The sequence below is a fragment of the Macaca thibetana genome, chromosome 2 (genome assembly GCF_024542745.1).
Source record: "Macaca thibetana thibetana isolate TM-01 chromosome 2, ASM2454274v1, whole genome shotgun sequence".
Lineage (NCBI taxonomy): Eukaryota > Metazoa > Chordata > Mammalia > Primates > Cercopithecidae > Macaca > Macaca thibetana.
Window position 1 is genome coordinate 180,473,649 of NC_065579.1, and position 19,862 is coordinate 180,493,510.

At 35.4% G+C, this 19,862-nt stretch overlaps 1 long non-coding RNA gene across 1 annotated transcript in view; it reads right to left on the reverse strand.

Moving 5' to 3' along the window:
• The window catches only part of LOC126947889 (uncharacterized), a 159,562-nt gene that overhangs the window by 26,440 nt on the left and 113,260 nt on the right, over positions 1–19,862 (reverse strand). The gene's annotated exons all lie outside the window — the stretch shown is intronic.

Consider the following 19,862-nt stretch of genomic DNA (forward strand, 5'->3'; position numbering starts at 1 on the left):
TGAAAGAGAATGTGAATGCGAGAGCAATAGATTGACATTTGTTTTTATTTGTTTCTGTTCCTAATAAACAGAGTGGCTGATCTTCATTTTTGGTTTCTTCAAGAATGATGTTAGCAAGTGCTGGATGGAACAAGGGAAGACATTGCCTACAACAGTTTTTTAAAAGGCAGAAAAGCAAAGTGATCACGTGTGTGTCCCAGTTTCGCTCCATCCAAGATGCCGGAATACTGTTAGAAAAGCATGGGTGATGTGAAGGTTGAGGGCTTGGGCTCCTACTCAGTTTTAAGGACTCAGAGGATGTGATCTCAAAGCCACGCCCTGTATCAGCTTCAGTTGTGAGGTTCCCGACTTAATGGTGCATTGTTGATAACAGCAGGAGACTTGGAGGCTTAGCAGTGCCCTGCCTCTTTTCATTCCTCAGGTCTTAGACAAAGAGTTGTAGATATTTTGGCAAAGAATATTCCAAGTAAGTGTGCAATGTGGTAGGAAATGGCTCTGTGCCTGCAACAGACTGTGTAAGCTGGGAGAGATAAGTCACAGCCAGATTCCAGGACCCTATAGCACCAGCAACAGCTGGCGTCTAGGAGAGTCACCCGGCTTTCATTGTCAAAGAACATAACCAGGTGAGAATTATAGCAGCTACAGATTCAGTTGTAAGGAGCAACTGAGGTGGACCAGGGATTGCAGGAGGAGATGGGAAGACAGAGGTCCCTGATTCTCTTGTTGCAACGAGGATGAAGAAACTTCCTCTACTTCCTACTTCCACCTTCCATTTAGAGGAGACAAGCAGGGCAGAGTGAGGCTATATAAGAAAGAGACTAAGCAGCTGAATATTTACTTTGCATATCACACTGAACACTACCTTTTAGAAGTTTTTCAGTTACAAGATTGAGCCACATTTAAAACAGAAGGTTAAAAGTTTTATCTTGTTTTTTCCTTTTTTAGTAAGTCATGGCAAAAACTTCTGAAGATGATCAAATTAGCTACATATACTTAACATATTATTTTTCTGCATCTCTGAATTGTTGTTTGAAGTTTATACCAGTGCTTTGCATTAAAAGATTAAACTGCACGTTTTTATTGAAAAACATAATCTTGTAGTTTAGTCATATTTGTCACAAATATTATCTGCATATAAAGTGTCAGATTCTCTTTTTCAGAAAAAAAAATTTTCTTAATAGAGCTAGGCTCTCGAGTTTTAACCAATTCTCATCCTTAGCAAGCATTAAATATAGGTTTTGAATCTACAAGGTTTTCATAGAAGCCATATTGCTTGTCTATGTTCATGCACAACTTCTCTTGCTGCTAATTTTTTAGATGCACCTGCTCACTTATACTCATTGAGATCTCAGAGGTTGAGAGTAGATCCTTCTCTAGATGGATACTGCAACTAGATTTCCAAGTATATTGCAACTAGCTTCACAACCATATTGCTTTTCTAAACACTACTCAGGGACCTATCTTCTCATGTATAACACACACGCATGCATAGTCTATTCCTAAATTTGTGTAAATTATTATAAAACATAATTATATTTTAGAGATAAACCCTTTAAACATTAGAGGAAAAATATCATGTAATTTGAAAAAGTATATAAAGATTAATTTAGAAAAAAATGGATTTATACTAAAACATTATGAAAGCAATTGTATTGATTGAAAAGTGTGCTTTTCTATAGAATAGATTAGTTTTTGCAATTTTTATCAAGGAAAAATGTAAGGTTGAGCTCTTAAATCCATTTGAAACCCAGTTTTGATAGCTTTCTTGTTTTCTGCTGTGACACATTGCATGCTCACTGTGGGCATTTCCTAACTCATACTTGGCATCACACAATTTTTTAAGGATTATGATTCTTATTAGGAAAAATGTTGCCTAGATGGTCTTTTCAGTGGTCTGAGCTACAAGATATGCATATTTTTAGAGAAAATATGTTATGAGTTCTTAGTAATACTTCTAATTCAAATTAAGGGCCAGAAAGATGTTATTAAACTCATCCATCTTACAATTATATTCTCCCTTTTCTAGTTCTCAATGACACTGACACAATTATTTATTCAGTTTATCCCACAGTGCGTGCACACACACACACACACGTGCGCACACAGAGTAGACTTAAAATAAAACTAACATCGCTACTAGAAAAAACAAACTACAGAGAACAGTTTAATATTTTTTGAAATTCTTTTTCTTGTTAGGGCATATCTATCGTCAAATCCCTGTGTTTTAATGTCATTGTGCATGTATGCCACTAACTTGATATGCGATTTGGTTCATTTGTTTCACTTTGCTTTTAATATTGATGAATAGCTTTTTAAAAATATAATTTCTATGTGTTGAAGGTTCCAAGTCAAATTGACATGCATAGTATATGCAGAGAATTCCAGCTTCTATTTGTTTTCTTTCCTGTTTCTCCATATATACCACACACCTCCCCCAACGCAGGTAACTCTTTATTTTAATGGTTTTTGTCTCATCTATTTCTGAAAAATATGTATTTTAGGACAATTTCAATTTACAAAATATTTAGGAACTGCCTGTCACTCACCCAGAGAGCTCCATTAGTGGTGTGTCAGTTACCTGTGACTATCACAATGCTGTCAATCTCGGATCATGCAATATCTACCGTTATGCCTTGCTCATTTCCCAGGTCCTCAGCTTTACTTGAATCCGATGACCCTGGTATTTTTGAATATACGATCCAGTCCTTTTGTAGAATATCACTCAGTTTATATTTGTCTGGTATTTCCCCATACGTAGCCTCAGGTTATCAATTTTGGGCAACAATAGCGTAGACTTTTATGCTGTATTCTCACTGTATCAGGTGGCAAAGAATGTGGATTTAATTAAAAGAGACTGTCAAGTTACTGCAACATAAAATACCTTAGTTTATTTGTTATTTGTCTTCACTGTTACTAATAATTTGTGGGAAGATAGCTTGTGATTATGGAAATATATTCATTATATTATTTTTTAAAATTGAGTATGTTTTATGGAATTCATTTATTTGAATGATTTTATTGAAGATTTTGAAATAATTATTTCTGTAGTGGTTGCCATATAGAGGTTATATAATTCCATCATTCTGCATATATCTTTGACATTCTCTATAAAGATGGGCTTTCTCTACCCCTTTCTTTCTTATTTGCTATTTGTTTCATCTGTATGAACACATGAAATTATACTGTATTCATTAAGTGATAATGCATCTCTGTTCATTTACCAATTTTTAGTATGCTGTTAGATGAAGTTTGGTAAGTTTGTTATGTATTTCAGTGATCTACTTCTTCCGGACTTGGCTGGGAGCCCCTTCGTGCTGGCTTCTATATTGTTTTGATATGTTCCATTACCCTTTGAGCTCTTCCTTAATTTCTGGTACAACAAGATGTTCTGGAGTCATCTAACGCTTTTTCCACCTCAACTTAGATCAGCCATTTCTTCCAGAAGCCCTTGTTCTTTTTAATAGATGGTGAAATTTGGATTCCAAGACATTGGTATTTAGAAATCAAGTTGTCCTCATTGATACCAGTGTGTTCAGCATTGATGTATCAGTAGAGAGAGCTAGAAAATCACTGTGTGTGTGTGTGTGTGTGTGTGTGTGTATATATATGCATATATATGGAATATATTATATATAAAATATCTATATGTATATATACATTTGCATCTATATTTATTTCTATAAGTATTTTTACACATTTATAACCAGAGGTCACAACAATGTCTATAATTTCTAGCTATTTCACTAGGTTCATTCCAGCCTTTCCTTTTCCATATTCTCTGTCATTGAGAAATCTGGTTTTCATTATTCTCAATATATTCACACATTTGGTCTGCTACTTGTAGGTAGTTGATCTCCCACTTCACCTGCATACCATTAGTGTCTCTTCAATCTAACCGTACCAACTGACACTCTGCTATCTTGGCCATAATTATTACATCCACTATATTAATTCCCTTTGAATGGGCCTGGCACACATTGACTGTCCCATTTATCCTATCTGGTGGCTACTGGTAGAATTATTTTGGAATGAAGGAAAAAATAATACTGAAGAGAAAAAATATTTTAAAGGCCAAGAAGAAAGAAAGAGGAAGAAAATAACATCCACATTTTAAAATGTGGGCAATTAAGTAGAGGTTACCACCTTTTTAAAGGTGAAGAATTGCAATTATTTAGACTCTTATCGATGCCAGCAGCCATTTTAATGGAAAGGTCAATAGCATAAATCTTAAAAATAGAGGGTAATGTCTCAGAAAAAGGGAATCTAGCTTTTTAGAGTATTCATAAACTTGTTTCTTGACTGTGTAAGGATCTCATGAGACATGTATTAGGGATCTTTAGAAAAAACATAAACAATAGGATAAAATGTATTATAAGTAATTGGTGTGCATGATTATGGAGGCTTAGAAGTTCCACAATCTACTGTCTACAAACTGGAGACTCAGGAGAGCCAATGGCATAATTCTAAGGCCTGATTGCTGGAGAGCTGAAGTATAGATTTTAGTCCTAGCCTGAAGGCCTGAGAACTAGAGTTGCAGAGTATGCAAGATCAGCCTCCAAGCTCAGACAGGCAGAGAGTGAATTCAACCTTCCTCTGTCTTTGTTTGTTTGTTTGTTTTATTCAGGTCCTCGAGGGACTAGATGATGTCTGCCACCCTGGGGAGGGCCATCTACTTTACTCAGTCCACCAGTTCAAGCGTTAATTTCTTCTAGAAACACTCTCATAGTCATACCCATGAATAATGCTTAAGCAGATATCTGGGCATCCTGTGCCCAGTCAAGTTGACCCATCCCATACAATTAATCCTCACAGGGTACCTGCTCAAAATTGCATCACAGGTGATCATAAAAATTACATTCATTATTTTAAATAGTAAATAAAGTATAAATTGATGGGTCATAGTTACGAGGATGGAAAATTTATATTTTGCATATACTAGCTGCTGAATAAACATGAACTCAATTGATACAATCATAACATTTGCATCTTAGGCTAACATTTTGCGTGTTTAATCTTATATAGTATTTACATAAATACTTCATTTTAAAATAAGTAAAAAAGTAATCGATAGAAATCTCTCCGTTACCTTTATTGCTTCATGTTTTGAAGAAAAGCAAATATAGCATCACTTTAGCAAGCAAGTAAATATCAAAGAGTTTACGACAATATCTTCTATTTTTCCCTTTAGTTATAAAGGGCTCAAACTTTCTCTAGCAAAATAAATTAGAAGTCAAAATATATACACCAATGATAAATGAATATTTCTGGTTGAAATTAGATATTATTGACTAAATATCTCATCTTTAATAAGAACATTGGAATTATAAGTAACAGACTTGATTTTGCAAATTTAAAACTTTTTTTAAAAAGAACTTTTTTCCCTTGACGATATTATTGATTACATAACACTTTGTGCCAAGTACTGTGATACACTATTAAAATATATTTAATTCTTTACTTTTGACAATAGCCTTATGAGGTAAGTACTATTATTTTGTTCATTTAAAGATAGAGAAACTGAAACCTGGAAAAGTAGAGTAACTTGCTCAGGGTCGTACTGCTAAGTGGGAGAACCAGGAAATGACCTGGAAGTGTCTGTTGCAAGACTCTCCTCAACACAAGCTACTGTAAAGCTTTATAAGTTATAAATGAATAAATTATTGTTTGTCAAATATTATTGTAGTTTCTACAATATCATATTTTATCTGAAAAATACTTTCATGCAGTGACTTCAAAAATAAATTTTTAAAAAATAAAATGTAACATGTCAGCTTACTATATGAATTTTTATAGCTGAAGATCAGATATTATTTTAAGGTTTTGCTTATTTTTAAACTTTTCATTTTAATTTTTGTAGGTACATAGTAGGTATATATATATTTATGGTTTACATGAGATGTTTAAATACAGTCATGCAATGCATAATTTTGCTTCATAATCTTCATACGGGTTCTAAGTGGCAAGAAATTTGGATTCACTTTTGGGGTAGTACCTAATCCTTGTAGGTAACCCTTTTATGTTTTGGTAAGTTATAAAATAAATTGACTGTAACTCAAAAGGGAGAGAGTGACTATGGATGAGTAAAAAGAAAGTAGATCAAGTGGCTACTGTGGCCTGGCTCAGATTCATCCCCTTTGTTACTATAGTAAGCCTTAATATTCTCTATATTAAAGAATTGGATGGATGATTAAACACTGTGACAAAATTGTATTCTTTATAAAATGCATTAATCTTAATGATCAAATCTGCCCATAGTGACAAAGCTTTTGGATAGCTGCCTATCTGTTTATTTTGCCTAATAACCAACAAGTGTGGTTACTACCATCTATCCTAGATGCTATGGAATGTGAGAATACATCTTTTGAAGCAGAAAATTAAAAGTATGTGGCATAGTGCATCATATATTTGTATTCTGAATGAAGATATGCTTTGAGACAGTCAAGGTATTAGAATAACACCAAAGCATCTTTTAGATATTCAAACTGGGTTTGGTTCATTGCCTGCTCAAGGGCAAGGAAGAAAGGATGAAAGACATTTATAAATATATGCCCTAAAGGTAGAATGTCAGTTAATTGAGCCCTCCTATTAAACTTTGTACTTTTAATGCTTAAAAACTCATTTTTTACTGGAATTTGTGAATATTAAAAAGAAAAAAAAGCCATGTTTTAAACCAATATAAACATCTCTGTGAAAAAGGAACAAAAGAAAACCTGCAGCAGGAATCCAAAAGTACCTGGACCTGGGACATAAATGGCCATTGATTGTCAAGATTCTATTCCTATGTGTTAACAGGGACAAAAGCTCCTCTGATATGGTGGGAGACACACCTCACCATAAAGCCACACTCAGCACCTGAAACCAGGACCTGAGGAGCTTCTGTACTCAGGCTGAGGATAAAATAAACTGAAGCCACTACTGAGTGTCGTGGCCCCCACTCATCTACTTCTAGGACTGGCATGAGGAGACAGAAACATGGTGCCATGTAACAGAATCTGGGCAAGGCCATATCAGGGCTTTTGAGGGAATCTGCTTTGTTTTGTAGTTGAACACCCTCAAGGTACCAATATTAGACCTAGATCTGAACTGGGGACCATGTTAGGCTTGATGAAGAATTGTCAAACCACCAAACTGAAAAGCTCATGAATAGGGAGAGAGAGAAAAGCACATCCCTGTTTACATTCAAAGAAACATTTAAAATAGAAGCACACTACTGGAGATAACTGTTCAAACTAAAGTTCCAGAGCGAGTGGAGGAGTGTTAGTTTTGTGAAGGATAGGCAATAAATAAGTAAATAAATAAAGACAAAGGTTAGGCAGTAAAGCCATAGAATAGTTGCTTTACTAGACTTAGTTGAAGAAACAAGTAGTTAATAGGAAGGTTATATTGAGATATCGACACAAAAATCTGTACAGAAAATGTAGAAAATAAGAGAATACTACAAGAATGAAGCTAGCACTAGAATATCAATATCTAATAAAGTAGAATTTAAAATGGAAAACATTTGTGCTGAAAAAGGTACTAGATAATAAAAAAAGTAAAAAGTAGAAAAATACTCCTAAGAAGATGACTGATCAGAGGCACCCAGCACTCCCCTCCTCAACACAGAATGCTGAAACAAGAAATAGATAACCAAATGTGAAAGAAAATATCCCTTCAACAGTCATCGAGGCAGGGTGGTTGCCGGCCACTCTGAGCTCATCCCAGGCCCCTAGGTCTCAGGATCACTCCCATTCTGACTGCAATCACCAAAACACAAGCAGGACCCAACGCCCTCTGCTCAGCCCAGGACATACTCAAGTCCACGTCCAGCCGAACACCAGTCCACAAACCCACTCCCCAGACTTGGTCTGACCCTTCCAGCCCTGAGGTCCAAGTGCCTGGCATCCTAGTCCCCCAAGCCTCACCCAGGCCCTCTTTCCCTCCACTCACCCCTCCTGCTGTCCATCCGCAGCCCCTGTCCCTGAAGAGTCAAGGCACAGGGAAGCGCTCTGAGACAAGGCCATAGGATTGTTTGGGGCTTCAGGCCCCTGGAGTGCATAGAGGGGCTCCCAGAGCCACAGAAGGGGTTTCCTGCAGGGCCAGCAGCTGCTGATCCTATCCCTGTGACCTCGTCCAGCCTCTGGCTTCAGTGGTCCTATTTCTTTCCCTTTGGGTTTCTTAGTAAAGTTCTTTTTCACACACACACAACCCAACCCCCAGAAGAAAAATAAAAAAAGAAAAGAAAAGAAAGGAAAACAAAAGAAAAGAAAAACACTGGAATTGAGTAAGAAAGTGACATAGACCCACTGAGGCATGGAAACTTGTGATGGCAGCATGGAGAGAGAAGCAAGGCAGCCAGCAGGGATCAGCTCAGAGAAAAGAGGGGTCCCCATTGTGGTGCCGGGGTAAGCGGAAGATCCCCAGCAATTCACATTGTCATCCCAGATACCCCTGATTCTGACTACGGAGGAACCACTCAGGCCTCACAGGCCCTCAGCTTATCACAGGGAGCTACTAGACTTCATTGGCTGCATCCTGCCAGACAGAGAATCCATGCTGGGTGCCCCTCAACCTGTGAAGACTCAGACTGCTGCAGCACGGCGCCATTTCTGAGAATGCAGCCGCAGTCAAACTATACCCTCCCCTCAGGACCAATAGCCCTTGCGTCTCTACATCTTTGAAGCCCACTGACATCCTCTGGCATCTACCAAGAGGACTGCAGTGCTGTAACACCAGCCAGACCCGGCAGTGCAGTCGTGTCTCTGCCGCTCAAGCTCATGTAATGCCCTATGCCCCAGGAAACTGACAGTCCAGCACATCAGGGAGGCTTCTCTCAGGACACAGAGAGACAAAATGATCCCCAGATCACTGCTATTGACTCCACCCTTTGCAGAGGTGGAACCACTGCACGTCAGCGTGTACCAGCCAGGGACTCAGGATCGGTTCTCAATGGGGCCTGCTGCCATCATGATTGGTGTGCATGTGCCACCCTGGGACCTGAAAACCAGTACACCTGAGGCCCACTCTTCACTTCAGTGATGGGGCTTTTGTGCAACCGCATGTGCTTCCTAAGGGCCCAAAGACTGGCCTGCTCTGAATCCTCATGCAGGGAAAACCACCCCACAGCCTCCACAAACAATTGCAGTCTAAGCCACTGGGGAACTTGCAGGCACCACTGATGTTGACAACAGCCAAAAAACCCCTCATATTGACAATGCACGACTGAGCCTACCTTGAACCAAAGCCAAAGCACCCCACCCAACTGACACTCTAGATATATCTACAGGAAAATGTCTTTCTCTATGAAAGCTACTGCATAAAATTAAAAGAAGTGACTTTTAATTTGCAGATATCAATGCAGGGACACAGAAACATGATAAAGCAAGGAAATGTGACACATCCACAGGAACACAAAAAATTCTCCAGTAACAGAACCCCCAAAGAAGGAAATAAATAAAATGACTGAAATGAAATTAAAAGTAATAATATTAAGGAAATTCAGTGAGATGCAAGAGAACACATATAAACAATACAAAGAAATCAGGAAAACAGTTCATCCTCTGAATTAGAAATTCCGTATAGTCCTCATTAGACTAAACTAGACATTTATTTTCTTTTAAGTTCTGGGATACATGTGCAGAGTGTACAGGTTTGTTACACAGGTAAATGTGTGCCATGGTAGTTTACTGCACCTATCAACCCATCACCGAGATATTAAGCCTTACCAGCATTAGCTATTGATTCTGATGCTGTCCCTCCTGCTGCAGTCCCCCCACCCTGACAGGGCCCGGTATATGTTGTTCGCCTCCTTGTGTATATGTGTTCTCATTGTTCAGATTTCACTTGTAAGTGAGAACATGTGTTTGGTTTTCTGTTCCTGCATTAGTTTGATGAGGATAAGGGCTTTGAGCTCCATCCATGTCCCTGTAAAGTACATGATCTCATTCCTTTTTATGGCAGCATAGTATTCCATGGTGTATATGTACCACATTTTCTTTATTCAGTCTGTCATTGATGGGCATTTGAGTTGATTTCATGTCTTTGCTATTATGAATACTGCTGCAATGAACATATACATGCATGAATCTTTATAATATAATGATGTATATTCCTTTGGGCATATACCCAGTAATGAGATTGATGAGTCAAATGATATTTCTGGTTCTAGGTCTTTGAGGAATTGCTACACTGTCTTCCACAATGATTGAACTAATTTACCTTCCCACCAACAGTATAAAAGCATTTCTACTTCTCCACACAGCCTTGCCAGCATCTGTTGTTTCTTGACTTTTTAATAATCACCATTCTGACTGGCATGAGATGGTATCTCAATGTGGTTTCGATTTGCATTTCTCTAATAATTAATGATGGTGAGCTTTTTTTCGTGTTTGTTGGCTGCATAAATGTCTTATTTCGAGAAGAGTCTTCGCCCACTTTCTAATTGAGTTGTTTGTTTCTTTCCTGTCTTTCCTGTATATTTATTGAAGTTCCTTGTAGATTCTGGATATTAGACCTTTGTCAGATGGATAGATTGCAAAATTTTTCTCCCATTACTGTAGGTTGTCAGTTCACTCTGATGACAGTTTCTTTTGCTGCGCAGAAGCTCTTTAGTTTAATTAGATCCCATTTGTCAATTTTGGCTTTGGTTTCAATAGTTTTGGCATTTTTGTCATGAAACCTTTGTCCATGCCTATGTCATGAATGGTACTGTCTAGATTTTCTTCAAGGGTTTTCATAGCTTGGGGTTTTACATTTAAGTCTTTAATCCATCCTTACACATTTGGATTAGGTATAAGGAAGGGATCTAGTTTCAATTTTCTGCATATGGCTAGCCAGTTCTCCCAGTGTCATTTATTAAATAAGGAATCATTTCCTCATTGCTTGTTTTTGACAGGTTTGTTGAAGATCTAATGGTTGTAGATGTGCAGTCTTATTTCTGAGATCTCTATTCTGTTTCATTGGTGTATGTGTTTGTTTTTATACTAGTATCATGCTGTTTGGGTTACTGTAGTCTTGTAGTACAGTTTGAAGTTGGGGTAGCATGATGCCTCCAACTTTGTTCTTTTTGCTTAGGATTGTCTTGGCTGTATGGGGTCTTTTTGGTTCCATATGAATTTTAAAGTCGTTTTTTTCTAATTCTGTGAAGAATGTTGTTTTAATTTGATAGGAATAGCATTGAATCTGTGAATGGCTTTGCTCAGTATAACCATCTTAATGATATATGTTGGCACATAAAAATACTTCTGATTTTTGTACATTGATTTTATATACTGAAACTTTGCTGAAGTTGTTTGTCAGATCTAGGAGCTTTTGGGTACAGACTTTGGGGTTTTCTAGGTATGGAATCATATTATCTGCATACACAGATAGTTTGACTTCTTTTCTTCCTGTCTAGATATCTTTTATTTCTCTCTCTGACCTAATTGCTCTGGCTAAGGCTTCCAGTATTACGTTGAATAGGAGAGGTGAGTGAGCGTCCTTGTCTTGTTCTGGTTCTCAAGGGGAATACCAGCTTTTGCCCATTCAGCAGATTGTTGGCTGTGTTTTTGTCACAGATGGCTTTTATTATTTTGAGGTATGTTTTTTCAATGCCTAGTTTGTTGAGGATTTTTAGATGAAAGCATGTTGAATTTAACTGAAAGCTTTTTCTGCATTTATTGAGATGACCATGAAGTTTTTGTTTTTAGTTCCATTTATGTAGTGAATAACAATTATTGATTTACGTATGTTGAACCAACCTTGCATCCCAGGTATAAAACCCACTTGATCATAGTGGATTAGTCTTTTGATGTGCTGCAAGATTCGGTTTGCTAGTATTTTGTTGAGGGTTTTTGCCTCTATGTTCATTAAGAATATTGTCCTGAAGTTTTCTTTTTTGTTATAATTTTGCCAGGTTTTAACAACTGGCTGGTGCTGGACTCACAGAAAGAGTTATGGATGAATCCCACCTCCTCAGTTGTTTGGAATAGTTTCAGTAGGAATGATACCATTTCTTCTGTATATGTCTTGTAGCATTTGGCTGTGAGTCCATCTGGACCTGGGATTTTCCTGATTGGTAGGCTTTTTATTACTGATTCAGTTTTGAAACTCGTTATTGGTCTGTTTAGGGTTTGAATTTCTTTCTGGTTCAGTCGTGGGAGGTTGTTTGTTTCCAGGAATTTATTCATTCTTCAGAAATTAAGGAGAAATAAAGTATTTTCCAGACAAGCAAAAACTGGGGAAATTTATTAACACTAGGTTGGCCCTACAAGAAATACTTTAGGCAGTCCTACATCTGGAAGTGAAGGATAATATTTATCCTGAAAATACACAAGAATATAAAAGTCACTGGTGGAGCAGATACACAAATGAGAAAGGAAAAGGAATAAAGATTGATTACTACAGAAGACCACCAAACCACGATAATAAATGATAGTAGAGGAAGAAAGGAAAACAGATACATAAAACAATCAGAAAACAATGAAAAAGATAAGAGGATTAAAAATTCATATTTATCAATTGGAACCTTGCATATAAATGAATTAAATTTCCTAGTTAAAGTTATAGACTGGCCGTATGTATTTAAAAAAACAAAACAATATTATATGCTGCTTGTGACAAACTTACTAAGCCTGTAAAACCTCACATTGGCTGAAAGCAAAGAGATGAAAAAATATATTTCACGCCAATAAAACAAAAAGTGTATGTGAGTTGTTATATCACACAAAATAGACATTAAGTTAATAAAAAAGAGGCAAAAAAGGTCATCCTATAAATATAAAGGTATCAGGTCATCAAGAATATATAGCAATTATAAACGTGTGCACGCAACACCAGGAGAGAATGAAACCCTTTTATTTGTGGCATCATGAATGAGCCTGGAAGGCATTATGTTAAGCAAAATAAGTCAGACCATGCTTGATCAATAATGCATGTTCTTGCTCATGGGTGAAAGCTAAAAACAGTTTAGCTCATATAAGTAGAGAGTAGAATTGTGGCTATTAGAGACAGGGAAGTGTAGAGGGGAAGGGTGAATAGGGAGAAGTTTGTTAATGGATACAAAGTTATAGCTAGATAGGGGGAATAATTTCTAGTGCGCTATAGGACTATAGGCTGAATATAGTTAACAATAATTTACTGTATATTTTCAAAAATCTAATAGAGGATTTTAAATGTTCCCAGCACAAAAAAAAGATAAATATTTGAGATGGTGGATATAGTATTATCCTGATTTGGTCATTGCACATTGTATATGTGTTTCAAAACCTCACTACATCATAGATACGTAAAATTAATATGTGTCAAATAAAAATAAAATAAAAATATGTATCCCAAATATATCTGTGACTAAAAATCACATATTCATTAAATATAAAGAAAATCAGAAATTTAGTAATCAAAAATTTTTAAATAGTAATCTTTGATGACATTAAAGCACAATAGATAAGTTTAACCTAATAAATATATAAAGAATATGTATAACATATATATTCCATACTAATTTATAAAGAAATATTAACATTAAAACAATTAATGTAACACAGATTGTATTTTCCAGTCAATTAGGAATTGGATTAGAAATGAATGACAAAGTAATAATTAAAAATACACACCAAGTACATTTGAATTTAAAAAGAAAAATTTTCTGTGGTTCATCTATTTAAACAAATAACACAAGGCATATCTGTCTTAGAGACATAGATCTGCAATGTTTAATGACTTTCCAAACCCAAGGCAAAAATAATTTTAAAAACCCACAACCCTTCTTAAATCTTGAATTCTAGATAAAAAGAGAATGTTTTAAATAGTACAGTTCAAAAATAATCAGTTTATTATGATAATTCTCTTCTGTGACTTTGGAAGCTATGTGATGGTACAATATCTGCAGACTACTGCTAGAAAATATTTATCTTAAAAAATTATATAGCTAGTCAAGATAAGCCAACATTCTATGTGTTTTAAATATGCAAGCATTTTTAATGTGTTTTATGTGCTACATATTAACTCTTTGAGATAACTCATTTTATTTTTCCCAATTTACAAATGAAGAAACTGAGGTGCAGTTCAAAGTGTCACAGGAAGCCGTAGAATCTAGTTTCAGATTCAACATTAAATATACTGGTTTTTGTTTAAAATAAAAAAGTCATTCATGGAACAGTGCAAAAGAAAGATGAGCACAAATTAATAGAAAAACCACCTTATCTATGGAAAATAGTTGAAGGATTACTCTAAACAAATGTAAATTTAGTTGCCAATAGTAAATCTTGACTATTTTACTGGAATAGTCAATGTTAAATTTATTTATTTATTTATTTAATTTCCAACTTTAAGTTCAGGGGTACGTGTGCAGGATGTGCAGTTTTGTTACATATGTAAACGTATGCCATGGTGGTTTGCTGCAGAGATCATCCCATCACCCAGGTATTAAGCCCAGCATCCCCTTGCAATTCTTCCTGATCCTCTCCCTCCTCCCACCCCCCACCCTCCACAGGCCCCAGTTTGTTGTTCCCCACCATGTGTCCATGTGTTCTCATCGTCAATGTTAAATGTACAGGGATGATAATAATGTGACTAGACTTTTTGCTTTTGAGGATAAAGATTTTTGAAACATCAGAGCACACTCTAAATATAAATCTCAAAAACCTAGCATTGAGAATCAACTCAGCTAAACCTTTAAGAATGAACACTTGGGAGGGAAGGGTGACAACATGGAGAAATAAAGATTTGTTACTAGTAGGTTTGGAAAGAAGTAGGTAAATAAAGTATCTTAATTGAAAAAGTTATTTTATTTTATTTTCATATACTTATTAGAAAAATTTCATTCTAGATATGATTATGAGAAATGTAAATGTAATCATTTGAAGAAATAAAAAGCTAGCAGAAATTCCCAACCTAACATGGGAAAAAGCAATAAAATACATAAAATAAAATAAAATAAATCCACAAAATTTAAAAAGAAAAACAACAATTGATATTAAATAGGAGGCAAGTTAGGATAAAATTAATTTAAATTTTTTTAATTTAAAAATTAAAAAAAATAATATAAATAACTTTCTTAGCATGAATGCTAAAAATACAGACTATTAATCTTGATTTTTAAAAGTCTAGTAATATAATTGTTATAAGAAACACAAGTAAGTGTAAAAAGCAGAGTTTTAAAATAAAAGTAAATTATGCTAGGAGAATGCAAACAAAAATAATTGTGAAGAAGAAAGATTAATGATAAGAAAATGGACAACAAAACTATTGAGGACAATAATATGGATTGTTATTTAGTATTACACACTCACAAAAGAGATAATAGAGTCATAGACTATTGTAGATTAAAAAAATTTAGCAGTAAAATATTTAAAGCCAAATCCAAGGACAATTTGATTAAATACCATCTTAAATATACATTTTTATGTACTTTTATCATTAGATGAGGTAAGATATAAGATAGATATAAAGCTATCAAGAAAATAAGACCTTAAAATATAATCATTGATTTTATGTGTTTGACATATGATTGTGTATGTATGCATATATTCATAAAAATCATTGTTGTTGAATATGGGATTTTCCTGTAGTTATAAGCTAATAAGTTAGCTTGTTACTATTTAATGGACACTAGCAGAAGACATGAGACTCCTGGATCACAGCTAAAAGATTTATTCCTGATGTCACAGTAAACAATATGAGCACATTTGCATCATTTTCTTTTACCCTCTAAATCTTATGCAGTAAAGTAAAGAGGTCAGTTGCAGGCTTGCATTTGCAGTGGATTGCATTACAGATATCAGTCACAGGCGGGAGGTCCCCAGGTTACCCACAACTCTGTCTGACTTGGTTGTAAATCTGGGTTCCCAATCCCCTTTCCTGGAGTTCAGTCATTTTCTAGAATGACTCACAGAACTCAGGGAAATACTTCACTATTTTTACCCATATATGATAAAATGGCACAACTCAAGAACAGCCAGATGAAAGAGAAGCATAGGTCAAGGTATAGGAGAAGGTACAAGAAGGTACAAGGCAAGCAGAAGTACAGACAATCTCCAACTTATTTTCAACTTCACAATGGTGTAAAAGCAATAGGCATTCAATAGAAATCATACTTGAAGTACTCATGCAACCATTCTGTTTTTCACTTTTGGTACAGTATTCAATAAATTATATGAGATATTCAACATTTTATTATAAAATAGGCTGTGCATTAGAAGGTTTTGACCCATGGTAGGTTAATGTAAATGTTCTGAGCATATTTAAGGTAGGCTAGGCTACGCTTGATGTTCAGTATGTTAGGTGTATTAAATGCATTTTTGACTTATGATATTTTTATTATAATGGGTCTTATTGTGGCATAATCCCATCATAAGTTAAGGAGCCTCTGTATATACTTTTGACTGGGTAATCATGAAAAGCAAGAAAATATGAAAAAGTGAAGTCATTTGTAGAAGTTTCTTTCCCTGGCAGATATCTGGGACTTCTCCGTGTCCTGACCTGGGTTGATATCACAGAATGAAGCACAAGAATACATTCAGAGTGAAGGGGTCAAGGGACAAGAAGGACAGAGGATGTCCTTCACCATTGTTATAAATGCAGGCTGTTATCTAAACAGAGCATGTTTTAAGTTGAGTTATTTATCTATCACCTGAGTTGTGCCAATGAAGTATTGCTAAGAGAGAAAATTTAAAAAGTAATGTCTATAGTATTAATACATTTTCCTAAAAGGATGAACCAACAACATATATGTGTGTGTGTGTATATATATCTATATATATAGATATATAGAGATATATATATACACTTTTAGAGTAGGGAAAAGACAATATTAATGATCTATTGGGGACAGAGATTGCAATGAAAAAGGTTTGGGGAGAGCATAATCAACGTTCTTCATATACCTTTGCATTATTTTACTAGTTCTTATGTGGAAGTATTATTTTTGGTAATTTTGGAAAAGTAATTTAATTAAAAAAAATAAAAGAGTGGTATATGCCTTTTGAAGGGTGGTAGAATATGCACCCCCAAATATGCTAATCTGGCATGAGGATTATTTTGAGCTAAAGGCACTTGGAAAATGGCAGATATAAAAGGGACATTTTATCTTCCCTGTACCAGGAGAGAAGAATCATTCTTGACACCAGATGGGGAGTCACAGCTGAGAAGAATCCATACAAATAGATCTTGTTAACATAACACTTATCTTCCTTTATCCTCCTCATACATTTTTGTTAGTCTTCCATAATTGCTACTTTTTGTTCAATCTACTATATAAGAATTTAAATTTTGCCACTTCTTTGGGCTTTCATTTTTCTATGGGCCTCTGATACACATTTAAAAATCTGTATGCTTTTTTCCTGTTATTCTCTCTTATGTCAATTTAATTTCAAGCCTAGCCAGAGACTCTAAGAGGAGAAAGTTTTGCCTCTCCTACACTTTTCACACGTAGAAGGAAAGCATGAATGGTTGAAACTATATTGAAAGAACTCTCTCCTGTTTCAGTTGTATGCAGTAGAAACAGCATATAATAAAACGAATAAAAAGCAAACTAAAACTTTGCATCAGTTTAGACTTTATCTTGTTCATGCAGTTAAACTATCCGAATTTTGTTTCCTTTACCTGTCATGGGAGAAGGTACTTTAGTGAACCTACTGTGAGGAACAAAGAAAATGCTACATTGTTCTGAAATTAGATTTTAAGCTGGATATTCTTATGACAATATTTTCAAGATGGTAAAAGTCATTTCATATTTTATTTCCAATTAGACTATAGAAAAGGGAAAGTATGGGTGAGGTGGAAGGAGTTGCTTTTGAAGAGATTAGAAATCAATTACCGTTGTAATTTTAAAGGGTTGCATAAATACCTTCTTAACAACCATCTTGTGTAGTGCACATATTTATCTAGCCACATAGACATGTAAATAAAAAGTTAAATCAAAATACTATCTTTTCTGTAGGTAAAGTCCTTCAGAGTAAAGAAAATATTGATGTCTAAAAATAAAATACGTTAAAATATGAAAAAAAGTTTTTCAGGATATATAGTTTTATATATTATTTATTTTCATGGAACATGTGCATCTCTGGAGAAAGTTTCTGCCCTTTAAGACTATAGGAAATTGAAAGAAACAAAAGAAAAGAGAGGTATGAAAAAGCATAGCATGCTGGTCAGTCCCACCATTTCAGGCACTGCTTAACAATCTGTTGAGAAAGCAACTTGAACCAAACAAGCAGCCACATTTTACTCGCTTTCCAAGAGCGACAGGTGCAAAGAAGCCTGAGAAAAAAAGCATTCATTATGGGCAAGGTTAAAATTAGGTACTTAAAAATCGTCATCTAATTTAGGTCATTTATCATTCTCCTCAAAGCCCCTTTTGTACAATTGAATACTGAAGTGCTTAGTTTACTATTAGATCATCACAGCTGCTACAGTATCACTCAAAGCAGATGTTTCACAGACAGAAAGAGCCCAGCTAATTTTAACAGAAACATGGTAACTGCAAGTCACTTTTTGGCAGTTCCAACAGTGAATGTGAATATACCATGCAGGTGCAACTGTATGTAGTGAATTGTAGGAGAAATGCTTTGAGAGAGGGAAAGTGATATTGGTGAGAGACCCCAAAGGGTTTTATTCCTGATGGATTAGAAATCCAGAGCTGTAGACTGTGATTCACTGTGATGCAATTCAAACTATTCATTTCCTTTTATAGAGAGAGAATGAAACAAAATGCTTGGGCTAATTATAGTTTATTCTCCTAATTATTTTCCAAATTAGTTTGCTCTTGGAAATAGGATAGTGAGGGAATTTCTTACACATAAATTATTAGCTCACATGTTAATTTACTCTCAACTGTTACCCCTAGTGATTTCAGGATTTGAGTTTGTGTTTCTACATGTTTAAATATATGTATATGTGTATGCAAAGATCAGAATAAAAGTGTGACACTCTGAAATACAGGACATATATCACAAATTACTTACTCAATTCCTTACTATTATAATTAATGGCAGGAAACTTCTGAAACAGAGATAAAGTTGTTTCCACTTCCAAAAATATGGTAGAGATATCTGTGACAAGAGGCTAATTTAATTTTTAGAGTTTTCAAGATGATTAAATGTACTTGAGCCAAATGGGAGAGAATCCCTTGCTTATTTTTGATTAAAATATGAATTGCAATCATTACTTTTCAATTCTTACTGAATCACTGTCCTAGAAATAGGTATATGTATGTAATAGTCCCCAAATATACACTTCTGGAAAAGGTGTGTGATAATTTTTAGAAGTTATCGTAGCTATAAAAAGCTAGGACATTGTATTAGTTTCCCAAGGCTGCTGTGAAAATTTACTGTAAACTGGGTGGTTTAAAGAATAGACATTTATATTTGTATAGTACAAGAGATTGGCTCTAGAGGAGAAGCCTTTCTTGCCTTTCTAGCTTTTGCTGGCTCTAGGAGTTCCTTGACTTCTGGTCGCATAACTCCAATATCTGCCTCTGTCCCCGCAAGGTAATCTCCAATTTTTCCCTGTGTCACCTTTTCTATCTCACATAAAAATACTTGACATTGGATTCAGGGTCCATCCAGATAATCCAGAGCTATGTCATCTCAAAATACATATTTTTTAATTCTTTTTTAAAATTTTACTTTAAGTTCTGGAATACACGTGCTGAACGTGCAGGTTTGTTACATAGATATACATGTGCCATGGTGGTTTGCTGCACCCATTTACTTGTCATCTAGGTTTTAAGCCCCACATGCATTAGATATTTGTTCTAATGCTCTCCATCCGCTTCCTCCCACCCCTCCGCCAGGCCCTGGTGTGTGATATTCCCCTCCCTGTGTCCATGTGTTCTCATTGTTCCACTCCCACTTATGAGTGAGAACATGTGGTGTTTGGTTTTCTGTTCCTGTGTTAGTTTGCTGAGG